Source organism: Polyodon spathula, chromosome 52, assembly GCF_017654505.1.
Source record: "Polyodon spathula isolate WHYD16114869_AA chromosome 52, ASM1765450v1, whole genome shotgun sequence".
NCBI classification, from domain to species: Eukaryota; Metazoa; Chordata; class Actinopteri; order Acipenseriformes; family Polyodontidae; genus Polyodon; species Polyodon spathula.
Genome location: NC_054585.1, coordinates 45,828 through 69,854, shown reverse-complemented (window position 1 = coordinate 69,854; position 24,027 = coordinate 45,828). Strand labels below are relative to the sequence as shown.

The window sequence follows — 24,027 nt, the reverse complement described above, 5'->3', positions numbered from 1 at the left end:
TAGAACAGCCCTGTATATATGTGTGAAGATGTTTGGAACCGGCCATGTTGCTGGGGTGGTAACATTTGTTTTTTTTGGTAAAATCCCATTGTGTTCTATTGATTTTGGGGGAGGTCTGTTAAGGGATTTAGCTGCTCTTGTGATTTGTTTTCACCTCTGTATGCCAAACCTAGTTGAAGCCACAGGTGACTGGTTAATGGCACAGGGTGTTCAGGTCAGGATTGAGGTACACTTGCAGAGCTGTGTGTCTGGCTTTTACAAGAAAAGAAAAAACCCAAAATCTCTTACAAAGACAATATAAGACAAAGGTAACGTAATGTTAATTATCTGTATTACTACAAAGCTCTGGGGTATGATCCCTTTCTCTGAGGTCCTCTGCTCTGAACATTTGGTTACGCTGCCTTAAAGAACAACTTAGTGCAGTACTAACATGGTGGTTGTCTGAACTAATGCATTCCTGTTTAGAATCAGGTTCTCACTTTGTTTCAGTCATTACATTAAGGCGACTATAAAACTCAGAAGTTGAAAGCCACCTTCACCTCTAAGAGCTCTCAAACGTGCACACTGTTCTGTACAGCTGGCATACCCTAGTGTAAACAGGAAACTGTACCCCTGCAAGTTCAATGTAATATTTCTTGCATCCACTGGATGTGGCTGGGGGACATGTTACTGGTTACACTCTGATGTACCGGCTGTACTTAAACAGAAGACATGTTTCAGAGCCCACTGTCTACAAGATTAAAAACATGCTGTTATTTCTGAGACAGAAAATGACATGCAAATTGAATCTAAACAAGAAGACATTCATTAAGATAACTACCATTCATATTAAAATGTTTAACACTTAGTTGGGCAACGTAAGGGAATACACTGTCATTCTATTGACCAGCGGGGAAGAATGAGTAGAAGCTTTTATATTTACGCTTGGTGTTAGTTGACAGTTCAGCGTGAAATACATCATGTTACCAGTATACAAAAAATATCAATCCATTTACAATATGCATAAAAACAGGGCAGTAAACAAGACCGCCCCATTGTATATCAGTTTAGGCCATTTGATGTTTTACAGTGGTTAAATACACAATGTTTCAATTACGGCACGTCAACTTGACTGTCCTCAAAACAGATTAGCCAAAACAAAGGACTTCATTATTTTCTGTGAAGAAATATTGACAGACTGTATCAAATGACATAAATACAGCTAGTTTTATGATTTTTTGAAAGAAAAATCAATTTGTTACTCAATGGGTTAATAACCTAAGGCACCAAGATACACATTCTACACACAACCGTGATTCCGGTTTAAAATGTAGGGGTGTTTGTAACACTTCAATTTGTGTTACAAAGCAACAAGCAACAAGGCATACTATGATGGTTCTCACAGTAAAACTGTGAATATCTTAAACTGCTATGTATTGAGAATGGCACATTACACCCTGTAAAATAATTAGTTTTCTTGTTAATCAAGAAGAGTTACAATACAGTCATTATAAATGCTTCCCTGGCGTCCATGCCACCAAATACAAAGCAGAGGTGCACCGGTGTGCCTCGGGAGGCACTGTTGCTCTTCTGCACTGTCGGCTGCTTGCTGGGCTGAATCCTTCCACTCTTGGTCCCCACAAGCTGCTTGTGGACAGGATGCTTTGTGATCAGCCCAGGGAATGACACACACGAAGTGGTCAAGTCTTTTGGCGGGCGGACATTCAAACTTTAAGAGCGTCCAGTGCTGTTTCTGTTTGAGAATATAAAAAGAAGGGATGCAGCTTTACAATATATTAGAAAGAAATCTTTCTTAGCAAGACCCTGATACTTGAAAATATATGATTGTTTCAAGAAAGATTTATTTTTAAAAACTACACATTAGAGGATGTGGAAAACGTGCAGAACTATTTTGTAGCTTCAATAACTTCAATTAGGAGGGAATGCTGGGTGGAATTAAAGGCTGCCTTTTTCACAGTGTAAATGGATTATTTCATGGTCTAAAAACATGTATTTCACATTGTGGCAGGCTGGTGAGTGGATAGAGGCCCAGAGACAGTCTGTAGCTCAAAAAAATTATTATTTTATTATAAATACACAAAAATAAAAGGGCACAAAGGCCAAAACAAAGCGATTTAAACACAAAAAGACAAAAAGCAAAACTAACAAAAACAACAATTTCCAGGCTGGGCAATGCCTTCACTGGATTTATCAAAATTCAAAAAATCACACACCAAAAACCACCAACCTGCTTCCTCAGCTCCCTCCTCTCTAATGAGAAGCAGAGGCCTCCTTTTATGTCAGGTGGCTGGGCGCTGATTGATCGTTAATTAAACTAATCATCTAATCAACCCCAGCCACCTGAACACAATGAACCCAGGCAGGTAGGGGAATTTAACCCCATCCCTGCCAATTTAAAAAGGGCAGAGCTTTGCTCTGCCACACACATATTAACATAAGATCACATAATATTCACATAAATATTAAACAATATTTATTAAAGCAGAAAAAATAACATTGTCACATTCAAAACTGATCATTTTCTCTGGAATTATTATACAACAAATGTCTCTAAATATTTAAAAATGTTTACTTGAAAAACAGGAAATGCTAAATTGTAGAATATTACATTTTTTATGTCCACCTTTTAAAGACATTCTATCTTCACCATCAGTGAATTATCAATACATGTAAACATAACAACAGACACATGAAATGTCCCGTTTTGTACAATCTTTAGCAGAAATATTTCTGATCTTTGATGCAACTGGTGTCTTTTTATTTGAAGAAATTTTAAAGAAATTGTGCAGCTCTATGCAGTGTATTCAATTATTACCCGGAAGCAAACTAAACTGGCTGCCAGGTTCCTAAATGTGACAGGTAGTGCATCAGTAATGCAAACATCAGCAATACTGACATTAAGTACAGGATAAACAACGAAAAGTGTTGAATCAGTAAAAATAACTCACTGTTTTGAGTGCCGTTAGGCATGAGAAACGATTATTTTCTTACAGATTTAGCACTTTGAGTTGTTTTGTAACCATGAGCTGTTGTTTGGTGGTCAGGAGCACCGGCTCCTCCCTAGTTCATCCAGCCAATCTATCAATTAACCTCCCTATTAAGCCCTGGGTCGAACACTCATTCTCAGTCTTGCTTTTTGTATTGTGACACAGCGCTGCTGACCCCACCTGTCATTTTTCATTCTGCAGTCTGTGCTTTGCCAAGCTTTTGCTTATATTGTTACATTTTTCTGTATGTTTTATGTGAGTGGTCCCCCTGGTTTGTCTATGTGCGTTTTGTTTGGGGGTGTGCTTTGTTTGCTGGGCTCTGCCATGCCACTCTCATCTTCACGGTGCGCTTATGCTCCGCAGTGCTCTGTGTTTGTAAGCCCTGCTCTGCATTCAGCCCTGCTATGTGTTCAGTCCTGTATGTGTTCAGTCCTGCTGTGTTCAGCCCTGCTCTGTGTTTGTCATCCCTGCTCTGTGTTTGTCATCCCTGCTCTGTGTTCAGCCCTGCTCTGTGTTTGTCAGCCCTGCTCTGTGTTCAACCCTGCCATGTTTGTCCACCCTACTCTGCTCTGTGTTTTTAAGTTTCTGGGATCTGTTTCAGCATGACCTTTTCACAGTGTTTGAGGAGAGTTTGAGAAAGGGGAGTTACCTGTGAGCTGCAGAAGAGCTGTCATTATGCTCCTCCCTAAGAAAGGTGATCTCAAAAATGTGTGCTCCTTTCCAGAGCTTTGTCCAATAGACTGAGCACAGTGATTGATAATGTTGTACACCCTGATCAAACTTACTGCATCCCAAATAGATCAATTTTCGATAACATTTTTTTAGTTAGGGATATTTTAGCGGTCTCTAAATTGTTCGGCTTTAGATCTGGTCTTGTTTCTTTAGATCAAGAAAAGGCCTTTGATCGAGTAGACCACCGTTATTTATGGAAGTCCTCGACGCATTTGGTCTTTGTTCTGATTTTATTAGTAAAATAAAAGCGCTCTATTGTAACGTGTTCAGTTTATTTAAAATAAATGGGGGCTTGAGTGCTCCTTTTGCTGTACGAAGAGGAATCAGGCAGGGTTGCCCTTTGTCTGGAATGTTATATGCTTTATCAATTGAACCACTACTATGTAAACTAAGAAATGTTTTAACAGATTTGTCTATTCCAGGTTGTAATGCCCAGTCAATAAAGCTCTCAGCCTATGCGGATGATACAGTTGTGCTCGTTTGTAATCAAGAAGATGTAAAGGCCTTAACTGAGAAGCAAAAAGTATCTGAAAAAGTCTCATCAGCGCATGTTAACTGGAGTAAAAGCAGTGCTGTGCTCATTGGTTCCCTGGTTTTACCAGATGGACTAGAATGGAGCCAGAATGGGTTTAAATACCTGGGGGTCTTTTTAGGCAATGAGAAAGTAGAACAGTTAAACTGGGATGGGGTTCTAGAAAAAGCAAAAGGTTGCTTGCTGAGGTGGCGGCAGCTTCTTCCACAAATGTCTTTCAGAGGAAGAGTTTTGATTTTAAATAATGTGGTTGCCTCCAGTCTCTGGCATAAATAGATCTGTGTGGAAACCCTGTAATTCTTGATTAAACAGATTTAGTCACTGAGATTTGTTTGGAATGGGTGTCATTGGTTAAAGCAGTGTGTATTGTATCTACCGCTAGAAGAGGGTGGACAAGGTCTTATGAATATTGAGTGTAGGCTGGCTGCCTTTAGGATTCAGGCTCTGAGGAAATTGTTTTTCTCTCCAGTAAAGCTGCCATGGAGGGAACTGGCATTTTCGTTTCTTCATCAGGTTGGAGGGCTTGGTTTTGATTTTAATTTGTTTTTAGATTTTGACAAAATGCAGTTTTCATGTCTTCCCCTCTTTTATAGGAGTGTGTCGAGTGCTTGGACGTTACTAAAGGCTGAATATGTTGACCCACTTGATCATTTTTGGGTTCTGGAGCAGCCTTTGGTGTTTAATCCACACTTTAATACTTCTTTTAATAGTTCAGACTCTTTTAACGATTCTCTCATAAGGGCTAAAACAGTAAAGATTTGTGATCTGATAGACACAGAGAAGTGTGTCTGGAAAAGCCCTGAATGTGTGTGCAGCTGGTGCTCTGGCCATGCGGTCTGTGCATGTGGCAGGGCTGTATCTGGCACAGCTGCGTGAAGCTCTGTCTCTGGAGTGGCGAGAGGCACTGGGGAGTGTTTTTGATGAATGTCGAATGCCTCAGCAAACTCTGTTTCTTTCTTTGCTAATGTCCCCTGCGATAAGTCATTTTGGTGAAGAGAATGGCAAGATTTTAAAGTGAAGGATTTGTGTACACTTCAGTTTAATTTATTACAGGGGAAAAAAGTCTATGAAATTTGTGTAAAAGTTAAACAGCAGAAACTACTTGAAGTGCTTCCAGATACCCATTGGAGGGAACGGCTGGGAGCAGGAGAGGAGGATAAGCCAGCCTGGAGGACTCAAAGTACAAATCAAAGTACAAGATACAGCAACAGACAATGAGAGCGCAGAAAGTCACGGAACGGAGGGAGAGAGTGAGCAAATGGACACAGAGATGGTTGCTAGTGTGTGGGGTGATGTTCAGATACAGGTAGAAGGGGTAAAGTTTGCAGAGGATAGTGAGGTGTTTGATTGCTGGGAGAAAAAAGGGAGAGTAAAACAGAGGGCAGTGCTGTCACAAAAAAACGCAGCGTTTCTTCTGACGGCAGCAGTGTTAGTATGGAGCCTATGAGCTCTGCAGAGATGTGCAGAGCGCAGGCTGTCAGCACAGTGACAGACAATCCCGCTGTAGACAGTGAGGATGAAGGCACTCTCACTGATTCCTCTCAAGTATCGCAATCGTTGGGCATGTATAAACCCCGGGAGGGTACAGTATTCAGAGCATTAAAGATTTCTTCGAGCAGACGAAAGGGCGAAGGGGAATTGATGTTGAGGACTTTTTTCCCGATATTGATTTGTTTCTGAGCTCAGTACGAGGTTTAAAACAAACCGTTTCTACTCAGGAAACGTTTAGTACTCAGGAGCTAGTGCGCCTCAAATACATATCGAGCAAAATCCGTAGCAATGTTAAACACAGTCAGTCCTGATGGCCAGTACACTCCTAGTACTCTTTCACTTCACTGTCTGCTTGGTTTTCTTTTCTGAATATCAGTGTGTTTCCTTTTCAAACTCTGCAAAGACTAGCTTTAATATCAGGTGTTTTAATATTAATGGCTGTAGAAATGCCTTTAAAAGAGCTATTGTTTGAATTTATCTCGCAGAAAAGTCTGCATGTTACATTTTTGCAGGAGACTCACATAGATGGGGGAAATCAGGTTGATTGGGAAAAGGACTGGAAATTGGATGTTTTTTTCAGTAATGGAACTACTGTGAGTGCTGGGGTTAGCATTTTGTTTTCTGAGAGGTTTAAACCGAGCTCTGTAATTGTCTGTGACGTCATACAAGGATGCCTACTCAAGAGTCCAAGCAGTTGTTGAAGGCAGTCTTTGTTTTTGTTAATGTTTATGCACCTACTGACAGTAGGGAGAGAGTACGCGTCCTCCAGAGGCTTGAAGGGATTTTGGTCGAATGTAAAACTGATGAGGTGTTAGTTTTAGGTGGGGATTTTAATTGCACAGCTGATAGTAGATTAGATTGGAATCACATTGAGCCACATCCCCAGTCTGCCACGGAACTAGTTAGGATTGAAAACTATATGGAACTAGTTGATGTGTGGAGAAACATTAATGCAAAGGATAGGCAATATATGTGGGTCAAAACACATGGCACTGATGTTTCCTTGGCTAGAATGGATCGGTGTTATACTGCTAAACATAATTTAAACATGTTTTATCAGCCTCACAAGCCTGTCAGATCACAGTTTAGTTTCTGTCAGTGTGTTGCTCCCGTCTCTGAGAATACAAAGTGCATACTGGCATTTTAATACTGCTTTAATTAATGATGAGCATTTTAGGAACGTTTTAAATTTTTTTTGGGAGAGATGTAAAAAAAAGAGACTTCTCCTCATTGCGGCAATGGTGGGATGTAGGGAAGGCGCAGACTCGATCTTTCTGTCAGCAGTATACTAGAAACGTCACAAAGAGCTTAAATAAAACCATGAGAGAGCTGGAGGAGGACATCCTACAGCTCCAGAGAGCTCTGGAGTCCAGCCCAAACAAAAGTCTGATTGAGGGCCTAAAATGTATAAAAAGGGGGTCTGCTGGACGTAAAGGTGCAGGGGGCGCTGGTGAGATCGCGTTTCCAGAGCTTAGTGGAGATGGATGCACCCACTCACTATTTCTTTGGGCTGGAGAGAAAGAGTGCACAGAGCAAAGTGATTAATTGCCTGAGGTCAGCAGCTGGGCAGGAGCTCAGGGAGCACGCAGAGATCCGGAAGCTGGCTGTGGACTTTTATAAGGACGTTTACAGCAGAGGCGGTGGAGGAAACTGGGGAATCACAGCGTTTCTTGCAGGACCTCCCTCAGCTGCCTGAGGAGGAAGCCAAGGGGCTGGAAAGTCCTCTGACACTGATTGAACTCTCTGATGCCCTGCAGGGGCTGAACAACGGAAAGACACCTGGACTTGATGGCCTCCCAGTGGAGTTTTATAAAAAGTTCTGGTCCCTGCTGGGAGAGGACTGTTGGGGGTTTTCAGGGAGTGCAGGATAAAGTTCTGCTTCAGAGTTGCAGAAGAGCGGTTATCACTCTCCTCCCTAAAAAGGGAGATTTGTGTAATATTAAAAACTGGAGACCTGTGTTGTTGCTCTGTGCTGATTATAAAATCCTTTCCAGAGTCCTCACAAACCTCCTCAGGACTGTGATAAAGAGGGTGGTGCAAGGAGACCAAACATACTGCGTTCCAGACAGATCCATTTTCGATAATATCTTTCTAGTTCGAGATATACTGACAGCATCCAAGCTTTTTGGTTTCAATGCAGGTGTAGTGTCGTTGGACCAGGAAAAGGCTTTTGACCGAGTAGATCACTTCTACCTGTTGAGAATCTTTGGGTTGAGTTGAAGAAGGCTGTGCACAAGAACAATTTTGAATTGGAACAATGGTCAAAAATCACTAAGACTCATGCCAAAAGCTCATTGATAAATATCCTAATTGTTTAAAATAGGTTATTATCTCAACTAGATATTAATTTCATTTTCCTTGTCAGGGTATGAAAGCATTTGAATTAGCATTTTTGTTTTTGAGAAATTATAAATTTCCATTGGGGTATGTAACCTTTTGACTACAACTGTATAATTATTTAAGTTATTTATTATTTAATTATTAAGGTTTGAACAAAGGGACTGTTACAGTCGATTTTACAACCACTCAAAAGGGGGTTAAAACCCCACCAATATGCATGAACATGTTTATGTGTGGTTGAATTGGCAGGCTGAACAAACTCAACGGGGCAGCATTTGGTTGAATACTTTTTGAGATACAGTGCAAAAAAATAGCTGTTTTTTTTGTTTTTTGTTTAGAAATGATTAAGACGCTTTTTTTATACAACTGTATCTCAAAAAGTATAGCAAATTAAGGAACCACGCTCGGCATACATATAGTCCCGAGGTGTAGATGTGCAATGGGGTATTCATAATATTTGGGGGGGGTCCTAGTTTTACAGAAATTGAACCGAGATAATGGTCTGACATCACTTATGCCTGACATCGTTGCTAGGCAGACTGATTTGCAACCATTCGACTGCACTGAATAGGGAGACATGGATTATATTGTTCAGCACACACAGGTCACATCTGAGTTTCTGTCTGGATTAAAATTGGTAATCAGTCATAATGTACCTTGACTGCACAGAGAAAAATTTCCCAAGGAGAGAATATTTTTTAGTTACACAGGAACTTCACAAGAAGCATTTGGAACAGAGGGAGACAAGTGTGTACCCACAGCTGAAACTGGCAACCCCGCTGAGAGCCGCAAGAGATGTTTATTTACATGTTCTTGTTTTGATTTGTAAAATAAATGTTCATATCATATATATATATATATATATATATATATATATATATACACACACACACACACACACACACACACTTCGATTGTTCAGATGTTTGTATTCAATAAAAAAAGAAAAAACGAATTACATCCGACTGTGTCTCCTTTTGTTATACTATTTACAGTGTTTTGAATAGAGCCGTCAGAAAGACTGCTGCAGGGCTTCTAGGTATGAGTATATCTCTGGGTCTTCTAGTGTTAATTGTTTGTCCTTATCATTGGATCCATGCATTTCTGTTTGAACCTGCATGGTCATGCTTTGTTACACCACTGTGAAATTTAAGATTTAAATAGTTTAAACCGTGAAATGTCAGAAAATGGACTGTGAATTTGGTAGGGCCCTACTTCTCAGATATCAGTCTGTCTCCGATATCCACATGGCCAGAGCAGAGGTTTACTCCCAAATGGGGGGATTCTTTTCTAACCCTTCTTTTTTTTTGCATTGGTGGTGCAGATGCGGGGAGCCAGGGGTTCTCTTTTGGGGGCAAGTGACGTTCACTTTCCAACCTCCGAGAGGATGGTTCTCAGAGTGCCAGAGGGGACCGCCAGGAAAATCTCTTAACACTATCATTCCAGGTTCCCCCGGGGGGCAGCACGCATGCTCCCAGCCTTGGAGGCCGATCGGTTTGGTCTCTCCTCTGTAAGGACAGCTCTCTGCGAGCCAAGAGGAAAGCATGTCATCTTCCTGAAGTCACAAGCACAGAATTCCTGTTTCAAGTCCCGGAGCTTACTCCTCGCAGCCCTTGCTCCTGTCCCGTGAATATGCCGCTTAAAACATGTATATTTACACTATTCTTTCAGAATTTCAGAATGGGGATTTTCACAGGGAACTAGCTATTAATCGGCAAGAGGTACATTGTGAAAAAAAAAATACAGCCTTAACCATAAGTAATAAGTTGCATATTTCAAATATTTTGGCATATACTTTTGTTAAGAAAAGGAAATTAAAAGAATTGGATAACCCTGTCAGCGGTCCAGTATATGTAACTTGGTTCTGTATTTTCCTACCCGTGTGGTATTTATACATAGTGTTTAATGCTCCTGATGCGTCCATTCCTCCGGAGATGTAGATGCATTTCCCCAGAGACACTGCAGAGTGTGCAGCGCAGCCGGGCGGGGCGCCTCCTTTCACCTTCACTCTCTCCCACTGCAGATCAGCTGGAAACAGAAAGGAAATTATTTCAAATCAAACACCTAAATGTTTTCTATTTACCTGTAAAAGTCTCATTCAATGTCGCAGGCTTGATTGCACCAACGTGGAGTAAAAACTAACCCAGATTAAATCAGGGATTATATTTTAATCATGTTGCACAAAACTTTAAACCAGACTTTATATTTAAACCTTGTTTAAAATAAGTCCAAGATTAAACATTTCTTAATCTAAGATTAAAATATAATCACACTGCACCACTCATTTTAATCCAGGTTTAAATGTGAAAGGTGGATTCAATTTAAACCTTCCTTGGAGGTGGACTAAACTTGGACGTAATAGCAGCATACCTTCACAGAACGTACCTTTCTATAAAATAAACAAGGGCACAATCCGTCTCAATTTGAGAACATGAAATGCTAGTCAGGACAAATCTCACCCGATGAATATTCAGTAAAACACATGAGTTACAAACAAATAAGATGTAAGCATGCGTATAATAATAATAATAATAATAATAATAATAATAACAATAATAACCTGGTTTCACATTAGGACTGTGTATCCCATATTGTATATTTGAGTAACGAGGAAAATAAATAGACAAAAGTTATGTGTTGTGTTTATATATCATGTTGTACAATTACAAATGCAACTTTTTTTAATTTATTTTTTAAACAATAAAAAATAGTATGTGTTCATGAGTGCCCATCACCGCTGATCCAAGATCCTGTACCTTTTTGTCTGATAGGTGAGTATTAAGCCCTTTGTGATGGTGATCCACTATGAAAGATGCTGTATAAAATAAAAATTGATTGATTGATTGATTAAACAGTTTGCAATGAACTGTATGAAAAAACAAAAGTTATTTTATGTTGCAAAAAAGGTACATAACATGTACAAAAACAAAAGTTTTCTATTCCATTAATTAAATGACAAAAGTGTTCTGTAACGGTATATTTTAGGATGTGACATCAATGGGTAAGAACATTACTAGTTGTTTTTTTTTCACAACCCAAATGGCAAAACACCAAAAAACAAGTGCTTGTCGCTCCTGTTCATCCAATTAGTCAGCCCACCGCTGGTATTGTTTAAGCCTGAAGATGATATTACAACTGGGCTAGGCAAAGGTGGGCAAGCAGCTACCGACACCAGCAATAAGACATGAAACCCACAAGCAGAGAAGCTACTGTAAATCCAGGGTAGTGGATAAGGTAGAAATGCTCCCTCTTAATTCATTATAAGAATCGGTAAGCTATTCATACAATTACTTAATATTTGGAATGACGACTCGTCGGCAGAACTGGAGGTTGTAGGAAAGCCGCAAGCTGCAGTGGGGCCTATGTTGTTGATTTTTGATAATGAATTAAAAACTTCATTGGAGCAGAGACATAGTATAAAATGAATAGAATTAATAGAACGGAATGTTTTCTTATGCTTGAACTCTTCTTTTTTGTTTACATTTGCTTGTATGTTTACATTTGTTGAATACAGTGTATATAAGTAATGATTCACTAATCCTGGTTTAAATGTTTGTGGTGAAATGTAGCTGTGATTAAAACATAACCCCAGAGCGACTACCCCTAGATTAGCACTTCTTTAATTCACATTGGTGCATTCCACCCTAAATGTCTTGTTTCTCATTAAGCACTGACAATATCCTTAACTGTCATCCATACTTACTTGAATTTATGGAATACAGATCACTGTAAAATTTGACTCCAGCCAACCCACCATGGATATACAGTTTGAGTCCTACACCACTATTACATGACCATGTCTAGGAGATGGGGCTTTGCCTTGTGTATCTGGCTGTGACCAAGTTAGAGTAGCTGAAAAAACAAACAAAAAAATGGCTTGGGGATTAGAATAGTGCAGTGAAATGAAAATAAGGAAGATACAGGATGTAAAACAAGTCATTTTCAGTAAACTAACAGACTAAAAACATGCAATTGTTTTATAAGGGGGAGCCGCTGTTTAACTGCACCACTAACACATGACATCCAGTTGAAGAGCTCTACAATTCCGAGTTTCTACAAATGTATTTGTTTGGTTATATGTGAATTATTACCCAGGGTACATATTTAATAAAATACCAAATCAAATCAAGTAAGTTGAAATAAATATTATAGATGCAGCACAGGAGACAGCAGTGGTAAGTAATGCATGTGTACCAGCCACACATTCTTATTTTATTACCTCCTGATGTCCTATAGATTCTGCTGATGAACAAACAGACATTGCTAAAAGAATCACCTGCATCAAAGACACGAAGCTTTGCATCATCAACAGGCTGTGCTCCTGTATCACCTCCCCCAAACACGTACAGCTTGTCCCCTATAGATGCTGTACATGTGTGATAGGTTCGTGCTGAAGGTGGGGTCCCACAAACAGTTACACTTCTTCTGCGCCTGTATCTAAGGGGGGGACATGGTAAATATACTAGTTATCTTCCTTATGATGGGATATATTTTCTTTCAGAAATGGGACTTGTCACATTAATGGGTAGATTTCACAAAAATCATGAAAAAAATACAGCCTTATTCATTATTAATAGAGCTTTATTATTCTGCAACAAAACACCCTTACCTAAATTTAGAACTTGTATGCAGTCACGATTGCCAGAATGCTCTGCACCACCAAAAACCCAGAGGTTATTGGGACTGCACTAAGGGACAAAGCTGGTGTGTTCATACCTGGGCAGTAAACCCTCCCACTCCGGGATATCCCACTCATGAGTGTCTGTGCAGGAGCAACACAAAACAGCTTGGCAAGTGCACCTGTCACAACGGAATCTGTCACAGTACACTTTTTATAAACAATGAAATAAGTAAACAACATTGTAATAAATTGTCATCTCAAACCACTGAATTGAATGAAAAGGCAAGCGCTGCAGGTGAACCGCAAACCATACAGTTCAAAGACGAACGTCTTAACATCCAACTAACAAGCCAGCTCTAGTCAGAGGCAAGCACGGGCGTTATACTGATGTCAGTAAGATTATCTCATCAGCCACTAGCAAGAGATCCTTTACAACATGTCACATTTAACAATTCTTTAGAAGCATTTGTATTAAAGTTAATCAGAAATACTGAAATTCTGTCCCATACAGTTGACAACAAGATTAAGAAAGACAAAAAAAAAGATAATTTATCATACTAGCAAGAAACATAGGTGTTTCATTACAGTTTTACTACCTTTATGATGTTACACTGAAAACCTAACCCACTGACTAAGAACATTTTGTTGGATAATTGGGAAAGTATTATGGATTAATCAGGTATGGTCACATCTGGTCTTGGAGAACCATTCTATACCTGGTTTAGAAAGTATACTTAAATAGTTAACTAGTTCAGAACCTGGATGGAAGGTTCTGTGGTTCAATTACACATGAAAGAAATAATAACAAACAAAAAAATAATAAACAAACAAAACACTGACCCAAACAAGTACTGTGCTGAGGTGGTTTAGCACCAGTAGCAATTGTTATTATTTTTTAATTATTTCTCCTCTCTCGCTCTCCACTCACCGAACACCCAGCCCTGTGTGCGTGAAACACTGGATCTTTAATGCAGCTGTACCCAGACTTGATTGCTATTCAATTGGAATCTTGGTACATCTGCACATGAACTAATTGTGTTCCCTGTGCTTCCATCCTAATACCCAGTTTAATCTGCATGTGGAGTGATTGTGCAATCCCTGTGCCAAAATACAAATATACACTTTAACAACACTCGTTCTACACAGAGGCCCACATTATATCCCGTGCACCAACACATATACACCAACATTAACAAGCCAAATACAAAACAAAACACACAAATACGCACAGGGGCAGGGCACCCCGTCACAAAGTCATTTTGAATACATGGAAAAATACATCTGGTCATTTGTTACTGAATTAACTTTCTTTTAGTATTTTGAAATTGTAAGTCTTATATTTTCTTGCACAAGGCCCTTCACTGCTATTTTTTATGCTACTTTATGCCATTACATGTAAATGTCACTGAATCCCTTGCTATAGGAGATTACAGCTGGCTTGTGCTGTACATGAACCTAAACACATCGAAAAATGACTTCTCTTTACAGTAAGTCAAAAAACATGCAAAATACAACAAAATAAACAAAAAACAACACATACCCTCAGAACATGGCATTGTTACTTATTATTTTGCATGTAAAACTACTATTTTTTTAGATTACTTCACAGGCTCTACAAACCTCAGGTCACCAGTGAAGTTTAGTGTCTCAACTTAGCATCCCAGGGAACAATATTCCACATCACAAAACCAGCAGACCTTTACAATAGTCTGTGTATAAGAGAGCCCCAGCACTGAATAGCTGGGCGGTGCACTCACAGTACTGTCCCTTCCACTCCCTCTCTAAATGGTTTAACTGAACCAATTAACCCTCTGTTCAGACCCTGAAGTAGTTCATGATCTCACTGTACCTGTTAACCCTGGAGTGGAAAAGCCCTCCACACCGCAGTAGACGCCCCTTGCAATGCAGTATGGTACTATTTTACAAAGGCAATATATATAAAATAACTGCATGAAAAAAAATCGGGTGGCTTACCAAGTTCCCTTTTGCAGAGAGTGTTCTGGTTCTAGTATTTGAAGCAGCCCCATAGTACTCGAAACACAGAATACAAATTGGGTTAATTATGCATGGAACAAAACTCAAAATACAGTAATGAGTGTAGTTATATTGGAGATTCACTATGGGCAATTTTGTAGGTAACAATAGTGTGGTCCTGCTTTTACTGTGCTTAATATAAGCGTGTTTACAATGCTATACCACATACCATCACAACATACCACGACGATCGGAACAGAAATGTAAAATGATTCAGCAGTATTTCCTTCTAGAAATTAAATTACTAAGAATTACTAATAACTGGTTAATACTGTTTTTTCTCCTACTAAAATATCAAACTATATTAATGTACCTTTCCACCAGCACTACTGTGCTTCTATTCCAGTATATCTGACACTGTTGCTAAGCCACGCCGTTCACTTTAACCTTTCCCCTTTGTTCTCTCACAATGAACCAATGAAATTAGACGTTATGTGCTGCCAAGGAAACGAATATTGCTGTCATCGAGACCGGGATGCGTTATGAAGAGAGCGCTTTCCAGATGGCAGAAAACACAATACTAGCGTTGTTTTTGGATGAACTGATAGAAGATTGTGCAGAAAGTCTGCGGTTATTATTATTTACAAGTGGCTACAGTGCAGTTTAAACTTACAATTAAGATGGTTCTGTTATATGTAAGTATTGGTGTACAGAAAAATAAAAATAAAAAAAAACAGTCCAAAAACACAACAATTAATTTTTTCAACAATTATTTAACCAGTAAAATTTTTATACAGCAAAAAAAAAAAAACCAAAAAAAACATCATGACCTCGTGGCAAATGACATTTAATAGTGTACATAAGAACATAAGAAAGTTTACAAACAGAGGAGGCCATTCGGCCCATCTTGCTCGTTTGGTTGTTAGTAGCTTATTGATCCCAGAATCTCATCAAGCAGCTTCTTGAAGGATCCCAGGGTGTCAGCTTCAACAACATTACTGGGGAGTTGATTCCAGACCCTCACAATTCTCTGTGTAAAAAAGTGTCTCCTATTTTCTGTTCTGAATGCCCCTTTTTCTAAACTCCATTTGTGACCCCTGGTCCTTGTTTCTTTTTTCAGGCTGAAAAAGTCCCTTGGGTCGACACTGTCAATACCTTTTAGAATTTTGAATGCCTGAATTAGGTCGCCACGTAGTCTTCTTTGTTCAAGACTGAACAGATTCAATTCTTTTAGCCTGTCTGCATATGACATGCCTTTTAAGCCCAGAATAATTCTGGTTGCTCTTCTTTGCACTCTGTCTAGAGCAGCAATATCTTTTTTATAGCGAGGTGACCAGAACTGAACGCAATATTCAAGATGAGGTCTTACTAGTGCATTGTACAGTTTTAACATTACTTCCCTTGATTTAAATTCAACACTTTTCACAATGTATTCGAGCATCTTGTTAGCCTTTTTTACAGCTTCCCCACATTGTCTAGATGAAGACATTTCTGAGTCAACAAAAACTCCTAGGTCTTTTTCATAGATTCCTTCTCCAATTTCAATATCTCCCATATGATATTTATAATGTACATTTTTATTTCCTGCGTGCAGTACCTTACACTTTTCTCTATTAAATGTCATTTGCCATGTATCTGCCCAGTTCTGAATCTTGTCTAGATCATTTTGAATGACCTTTGCTGCTGGAACAGTGTTTGCCACTGCTCCTATTTTTGTGTCGTCTGCAAATTTAACAAATTTGCTTACTATACCAGAATCTAAATCATTAATGTAGATTAGGAATAGCAGAGGACCTAATACTGATCCCTGTGGTACACCACTGGTTACCACACTCCATTCTGAGGTTTTTCCTCTAATCAGTACTTTCTGTTTTCTACATGTTAACCACTCCCTAATCCATGTACATGTGTTTCCTTGAATCCCAACTGCGTTAAGTTTGAGAATTAATCTTTTGTGCGGGACTTTGTCAAAAGCTTTCTGGAAATCTAAATAAACCTAAATAAACCATTAATCAAAACGCATGGCTGAAGACGTGGTGCACACGGGCAGGCTTCACCTATCTTGATCATTGGACCACATTCTACATCGAGGACTATCTGTATAGACGGGACGGACTGCACTTAAATAACAAGGGAACCAGTCTACTTGGAGAAAAAATCCTCGAGCAGGTTCAGAAGCATTTAAACTAGAAAGGAAGGGGGGAGAAATCAACAAAAAAACAGAAGGGAGATCACATCAAAACAAGAACAACAACTCAGGTAAGACAACCATTAAATGTATTTATCTAAATGCTAGAAGTATCAGAAACAAAATTTTAGAACTTGAAGCTACTGCACTAACAAGTAACTATGATGTGATAGGTGTTACTGAAACTTGGTTGTCTGAGAGTGATGGGGATGAATATAATATTTGTGGGTATACACTGTATAGGAAAGACAGGCAGGACAGAAGAGGAGGAGGGGTAGCGCTATACATAAGAAACAGTCTTGAAGCCTAGGTGTTAAACATGGACAAAGAAAATAAAGCCGAATCAATATGGGTCATAATCACGGACAAAAATTCAAAGGGCATAATAATAGGAGCATGCTATAGACCGCCAGATTCAGACGGTGAGCAAAATAATCTGTTATACAATGACATTAGAAATGCGTGTAGCAAAGGAGAAGCCATCTTCCCAGGCAGTCTTCCCAGCGACAGCGAGTGGAAGCGACAGCGAGTGGGAGAAGTACAGGCGTGGAAAAGTACAGAGCAGTTTCGAAGCAGAAAGGAGAAATTGCATCTTGAATTGCTTTAATCAGAAAACAGAGGACATTGGGGAAACACAGCAGCAGCTCAAAGTCAAACAGCCGCGTGTGTTTTTCTGATAAACAAGCTGAAACTCGGAGCAGCTGATTCAAATTCAGCGCCGTTTTGAGACACGGGCGAGGGGAGGAGCCGACAGCACAGCAGAACAACGCAGTTAAACGAGGCAGTCTTCCCAGCGACAGCGAGTGGAAGCGACAGCGAGTGGGAGAAGTACAGGCGTGGAAAAGTACAGAGCAGTTTCGAAGCAGTTTGAAAGCAGGCTGACAGCTGCAGAAGAAACTAAACTTCAAAAAAAAAACCTCAACATGGTCTTCAAGCCTGTAATCTGTGACACCTGCTTGATGTGGGAAATCCGAGAAAACCCAGCGGAGCTAAACCAAGTGTGCGTAAAGTGCCGCGCGATCCAGGATTTGCATAAACTAGTAAGTATACTAGAAATGGAGCTGGAAGAAGTGAGACAGCAACAGGATCTTGAGGAACTGGCACACCCACAATTCATGGAAGTCTGCATCACCCCTAACAGACTGAAAGCCACCAGGGAGATAGAAGGTCAGAACAGCTGGGTTCAGGTAGGCAGAAGCAGGGAAAAAAAGAAACTTCGTCAAACACCACCACCAGAAATCAAAACAACCAACAGATTTGAGTCACTTCAGAATTGTGATGAGCAGAACCAACAACAAGAGAATGAAAGGAACAACATCCAGGACCCTATTGACAGTGGTGACCAGACAGCAAAAAGAAGGGAGGTCATGATTGTTGGGGACTCCATATTGAGAAACACAGCAAGTTCAGTTCGCAGTTTGGACCCCCTTACTACAACAGTGTGCTGCCTTCCGGGAGCCTCGGTCAAGCACATCACTGAGAACGTGGACAGGCTCCTAGAACGAACAGGAGACGACCCGGTAGTAGTCGTCCACATCGGTACAAACAACATTGGAAGAGACAGACCAAAATCCCTGCAAAATAAATTCAGAGAGCTAGGAAGGAAATTAAAAGAGAAAACCAAAACTGTGGTATTTTCTGGTATACTACCCGCACCTTGCAAAGGACCATATGGACAGCTGGAAATAATTAATCAAAACGAATGGCTGAAGACGTGGTGCACACGGGAAGGCTTCACCTATCTTGATCATTGGACCACATTCTACAACGAGGACTATCTGTATAGACGGGATGGACTGCATTTAAATAACAAGGGAACTAGTCTACTCGGAGAAAAGATCCTCGAGCAGGTTCGGAAGCATTTAAACTAGAAAGGAAGGGGGGAGAAATCAACAAAAAAACAGAAGGGAGACCGCATCAAAACAAGAACAACAACTCAGGTAAGACAACCATTAAATGTATTTATCTAAATGCTAGAAGTATCAGAAACAAAATTCTAGAACTTGAAGCTACTGCACTAACAGGTAACTATGATGTGATAGGTGTTACAGAAACGTGGTTATCTGAGAGTGATGGGGACGAATATAATATTTGTGGGTATACACTGTATAGGAAAGACAGGCAGGACAGAAGAGGAGGAGGGGTAGCGCTATACATAAGAAACAGTCTTGAAGCCCAGGTGTTAAACCTGGACAAAGAAAATAAAACCGAATCAATATGGGTCAGAATAACAGACAAAAATTCAAAAGGCATAATAATAGGAGCATGCTATAGACCGCCAGATTCAGACGGTGAGCAAAATAATCTGTTATACAATGACATTAGAAATGTGTGTAGCAAAGGAGAAGCCATACTAATGGGGGATTTCAACTTCCCCCAAATAAAATGGGAAAACCCGGTGGGTAGCACGAAGGATGAAATAGAAATGGTGGAAATGACAAATGACTGCTTCCTAACACAATTTGTGAAGGCACCCACTAGAGGGGAGGCATGCCTTGATTTAGTCTTTTCAAATAACGAAGATAGAATAACTAAAACAGAGGTCAGAGAACCACTGGCAAACTCAGACCACAACATGGTCTCATTTGAAGTGTTTTTTAAATCCCCAAAAGTAAAGACTAAAGCTAAGGTTTACAATTTTAGAAAAGCAAACTATGAAGGCATGAAACAGAGACTAACAGAAGTAGATTGGAGTAAAATAGAGAAAACACCCACAGAAGAAGGATGGTTGTTCTTCAAAAATGTAGTACTAGAGGCACAAAACAATTACATCCCTAAAGTAGACAAATCTAAATGTAAAACTAAATTGCCAAAATGGTTTAATAGATCAATTAAAAAAAATATTCAGCGAAAAAAGGCACTTTACAGAGCATTAAAAAAGGACCAAAAAGAAAGTACGCAGAAAGAGTACACAGAACTGCAAATGCAAGTCAAAAAGGAAGTTAGAAAGGCCAAGAGAGAAATAGAAATGAACATTGCTAAGGGAGCTAAAACCAATTCCAAAATGTTTTTCCAATATTACAACAGCAAGAGAACATTCAAAGAGGAGATTAAATGTTTAAGAGATACAAATGGCAAAATCGTAGAGGAAGAAAAAAAAATAGCAAATATGTTAAATGATTACTTTTCACAAGTTTTTACAAAGGAAGATACTGACAACATGCCCCACATGTCATCCAGTTCCTATCCAGTTTTAAATAACTTTAGCATAACTGAGGCAGAAGTGTTAAAGGGACTAGGAGCTCTTAAAATAAACAAATCCCCTGGGCCGGATGAGATCCTCCCAGTAGTACTCAAAGAAATGAAAGAAGTAATTTACAAACCGCTAACCAAGATCATGCAGCAGTCTCTTGACACAGGGGTGGTACCGACAGACTGGAAAATTGCAAACGTAATACCGATCCACAAAAAGGGAAACAAAACTGAACCAGGTAACTACAGACCAGTAAGCCTGACTTCTATTATATGCAAACTTATGGAAACTATAATAAGATCCAAAATGGAAAATTACCTATATGGTAACAGGGTACTGGGAGACAGTCAACATGGTTTTAGGAAAGGGAGATCGTGCCTAACTAACTTGCTTGATTTTTTTGAGGATGCAACATCGATAATGGATAATTGCAAAGCATATGACATGGTTTATTTAGATTTCCAGAAAGCTTTTGACAAAGTCCCGCACAAAAGATTAATTCTCAAACTGAACGCAGTTGGGATTCAAGGAAACACATGTACATGGATTAGGGAGTGGTTAACATGTAGAAAACAGAAAGTACTGATTAGAGGAAAAACCTCAGAATGGAGTGTGGTAACCAGCGGTGTACCACAGGGATCAGTATTAGGTCCTCTGCTATTCCTAATCTACATTAATGATTTAGATTCTGGTATAGTAAGCAAACTTGTTAAATTTGCAGACGACACAAAAGTAGGAGGAGTGGAAAACACTGTTGTAGCAGCAAAGGTCATTCAAAATGATCTAGACAAGATTCAGAACTGGGCAGACACATGGCAAATGACATTTAATAGAGAAAAGTGTAAGGTACTGCACGCAGGAAATAAAAATGTACATTATAAATATCATATGGGAGATACTGAAATTGGAGAAGGAATCTATGAAAAAGACCTAGGAGTTTTTGTTGACTCAGAAATGTCTTCATCTAGACAATGTGGGGAAGCTATAAAAAAGGCTAACAAGATGCTCGGATACATTGTGAAAAGTGTTGAATTTAAATCAAGGGAAGTAATGTTAAAACTGTACAATGCACTTGTAAGACCTCATCTTGAATATTGTGTGCAGTTCTGGTCACCTCGCTATAAAAAAGATATTGCTGCTCTAGAAAGAGTGCAAAGAAGAGCGACCAGAATTATTCCGGGCTTAAAAGGCATGTCATATGCAGACAGGCTAAAAGAATTGAATCTGTTCAGTCTTGAACAAAGAAGACTACGTGGCGACCTAATTCAAGCATTCAAAATTCTAAAAGGTATTGACAGTGTCGACCCAAGGGACTTTTTCAGCCTGAAAAAAGAAACAAGGACCAGGGGTCACAAATGGAGTTTAGAAAAAGGGGCATTCAGAACAGAAAATAGGAGACACTTTTTTACACAGAGAATTGTGAGGGTCTGGAATCAACTCCCCAGTAATGTTGTTGAAGCTGACACCCTGGGATCCTTCAAGAAGCTGCTTGATGAGATTTTGGGATCAATAAGCTACTAACAACCAAACGAGCAAGATGGGCCGAATGGCCTCCTCTCGTTTGTAAACTTTCTTATGTTCTTATACTAATGGGGGATTTCAACTTCCCCCATATAAAATGGGAAAACCTGTTGGGTAGCACGAAGGATGAAATTGAAATGGTGGAAATGTCAAATGACTGCTTTTGTCACAATTTGTCAAGGCACTGACTAGAGGGGGAGGCATGCCTTGATTTAGTCTTTTCAAACAACGAAGACAGAATAACTAAAACAGAGGTCAGAGAACCACTGGCAAACTCAGACCACAACATGGTCTCATTTGAAGTGTTTTTTAAAACCCCAAAAGTAAAGACTAAAGCTAAGGTTTACAATTTTAGAAAAGCAAACTATGAAGGTATGAAAGAGAGACTAACAGAAGTAGATTGGAGTAAAATAGAGAAAACACCCACAGAAGAAGGATGGTTGTTCTTCAAAAATGTAGTACTAGAGGCGCAAAACAATTACATCCCTAAAGTAGACAAATCTAAATGTAAAACTAAATTGCCAAAATGGTTTAATAGATCAATTAAAAAAAATATTCAGCGAAAAAAGGCACTTTATAGAGCATTAAAAAAGGACCAAAAAGAAAGTACACAGAAAGAGTACACAGAACTGCAAACACAAGTCAAAAAAGAAGTTAGAAAGGCCAAGAGATAAATAGAAATGAACATTGCTAAGGCGCTAAAACCAATTCCAAAATGTTTTTCCATTATTACAACAGGAAGAGAGCATTCAAAGAGGAGATTAAATGTTTAAGAGATACAAATGGCAAAATCGTAGATGAAGAAAAAAATAGCAAATATATTAAATGATTACTTTTCACAAGTTTTTACAAAGGAAGATACTGACAACATGCCCCACATGTCATTCAGTTCCTATCCAGTTTTAAATAACTTTAGCATAACTGAGGCAGAAGTGTTAAAGGTACTAGGAGCTCTTAAAATAAACAAATCCCCTGGGCCAGATGAGATCCTCCCAGTAGTACTCAAAGAAATGAAAGAAGTAATTTACAAACCACTAACCAAGATCATGCAGCAGTCTCTTGACACAGGGGTGGTACCGACAGACTGGAAAATTGCAAACGTAATACCGATCCACAAAAAGGGAAACAAAACTGAACCAGGTAACTACAGACCAGTAAGCCTGACTTCTATTATATGCAAACTTATGGAAACTATAATAAGATCCAAAATGGAAAATTACCTATATGGTAACAGGGTCCTGGGAGACAGTCAACATGGTTTTAGGAAAGGGAGATCGTGTCTAACTAACTTGCTTGATTTTTTTGAGGATGATAGATAGAGGCTTGAAATGAAAAACAAACAATCCACAAAGAACAGCAGGTGGCTTGGGCTCCCTCTCCCAAGTGGTAGTTCTTGGAGATGCCAAGGATCACAGGTGAAGTCCGGGCTCGGAGGCAGCTGGCCTGGGAATCCGCAGTCTGGGTATAAAAACACAACAAAAAAAACTGCTTGATGCTGGCAGGTCACCTTCCACTTTGAAGGTGTATTTAGCGGCTATCTCTGCATGCTACGCCCCTGTAGATTTGGTGTCTCTGGGCGTGCATTTTTTGGCTACCTGTTTTCTTAAAGGCGCTCTGTGATTATGCCCTCCCAGGAGGACTGTTCTCCCCGAATGGAGCATTAATATTGTACCGGAGGCTCTCACGAAGGCACCGTTTGAGCTCATACACTCTACAGAGTTGAAGTACTTGTCTAGGAAGACACCCTTCCTCATGGCTATCACCTCTGCTAAGCTGGTCAGTGAGCTGCAGGCACTGTCTGTGTACAGCTCCTGTATACATATTTGGGAGGATGGCAGCAGGATGTCTCTGCACAACAACCCTGATTTCCTCCCCAAGGTGATCAGAGCCTTCCACATTAATTAGTCTGTGGAACTAGAGTCCTTCCATCCACCTCAGTTTGCTTCAACGGAGAATGACAGACTGAATTTCCTCTGCCCAGTGCGGGCACTGAGATGCTACGTGCATAGGACAAGAGCTCTGAGTCAATCTGATCAGCTCTGAGTCTGTCACGGGACACAGACCCTAGGACAGACCCCCTCTAAGCAGCGTCTGTCACATTGGATTGTGTATGATAGTGCTGGCTCCAAACCTGGCAGGATAGCCCCACACACCACTAGAGGGTTGGCTACATCTTGGGCCCCCTTCAGAGGTAAAGTACCAAAATGATCAATAAAATATACATTCAGAACAGAAAATAGGAGACACTTTTTTACACACAGAATTGTGAGGGTCTGGAATCAACTCCCCAGTAATGTTGTTGAAGCTGACACCCTGGGATCCTTCAAGAAGCTGCTTGATGAGATTTTGGGATCAATAAGCTACTAACAACCAAACGAGCAAGATGGGCCGAATGGCCTCCTCTCGTTTGTAAACTTTCTTATGTTCTTATATATATATATATATATA

General features: G+C 39.7%; 1 pseudogene; it reads right to left on the bottom strand.

Moving 5' to 3' along the window:
* Window positions 1-1,618: 1,618 nt before the first annotated feature.
* On the bottom strand, window positions 1,619-12,838 carry LOC121307065 (annotated as a pseudogene).
* Between the last annotated feature and the right edge of the window lie 11,189 nt (window positions 12,839-24,027).